Source organism: Vombatus ursinus, unplaced genomic scaffold, assembly GCF_900497805.2.
Source record: "Vombatus ursinus unplaced genomic scaffold, bare-nosed wombat genome assembly UNPS02014941.1, whole genome shotgun sequence".
Taxonomy (NCBI): Eukaryota; Metazoa; Chordata; class Mammalia; order Diprotodontia; family Vombatidae; genus Vombatus; species Vombatus ursinus.
Window position 1 is genome coordinate 5,232,662 of NW_020954719.1, and position 945 is coordinate 5,233,606.

General features: G+C 45.1%; 1 long non-coding RNA gene across 2 annotated transcripts in view; it reads left to right on the plus strand.

The window, feature by feature from the left end:
• LOC114029827 overlaps positions 1-647 on the plus strand; it is a 60,915-nt gene extending 60,268 nt beyond the window's left edge. For both annotated transcript variants that reach the window (XR_003567528.1, XR_003567527.1), the window contains exon 5: positions 189-647. This is a non-coding gene — a long non-coding RNA (uncharacterized LOC114029827). The remainder of the gene's footprint in view (positions 1-188) is intronic.
• Positions 648-945: the final 298 nt, after the last annotated feature.

A 945-nucleotide genomic window follows, 5' to 3' on the forward strand; every position in this document is an offset into this window, starting at 1 on the left:
CCCGTCCCTCTACTTCTTCCTCTCTCTCTTTCTACTTCTGTCACCATCATGAAGTGAAGGACTTACTTGTTCACTTACTGACACAATACAGGAAGCAGGGAAGAGCCTGGTGGCCACCTTTGCCTCCTTTTAGGCCATATGCCTGAGGAACGATTTGGGTCCATTTCATCTGTTCTTTTCAATTCTAGGTACAGGGAGTGGAGCCCCTGAGCCAGGAGCTTAAGCAATGGAGACCTTGGAATGATGGATTCCAGGCCAGATGTTGCATCCAGCACAACAGGGGAGCCCTGGGAAGCCAGGGCTGGGAAGCCAGGATCGCAGATCTCAAGTCCAGGCTTTGGACTTGAAACTTAGTGTGACTAATACTACGTAGGAACTGAGTTAAACTGGGAACCTAATCTCCCTCCTTTCTCCATGTTTGTATGTTTGCTTTCATTACATCTTTGAAGTAAAACATTCAAATGTAACCAGGATACTTGGACCCCTAAAATGGGGAGGGACCTTAATGGGGGCGGGGGTTCAGTCAATAATATAGACAAGAAACTGAAGTCTCTTACACATAACAAGGATAAGAGTTCTGAAGAACCCTGAGGGAGAGATCAAATCGAGCACACCTGACCTTCAGGAAGTGGGCACCAGAAAGAGCCTGTTTATGCTTCTGCTATTAAAGGTAAAGGATGTGTAGAAAAGTATTCAAATTTCCACAAGGCTTTTTGAATTGCATTTCCCATCAGGGACTCAAGCTTACTTAGTGCTTTCCTCTACTGACACTTGTCAAAGCAACATGACAAAGGTCAGATCTAGTGCACAATTGTCCTTCACAAGGCAAGCACAGACATAACCTCGGCCATGAATGCTAGTGATCTTCCCTGCAGTGGACTTTTACCATTCTTTTTTCTTTAGTCAGGCAAAGACAACTGAGTCAAATGTAGACCGAGGATTAGT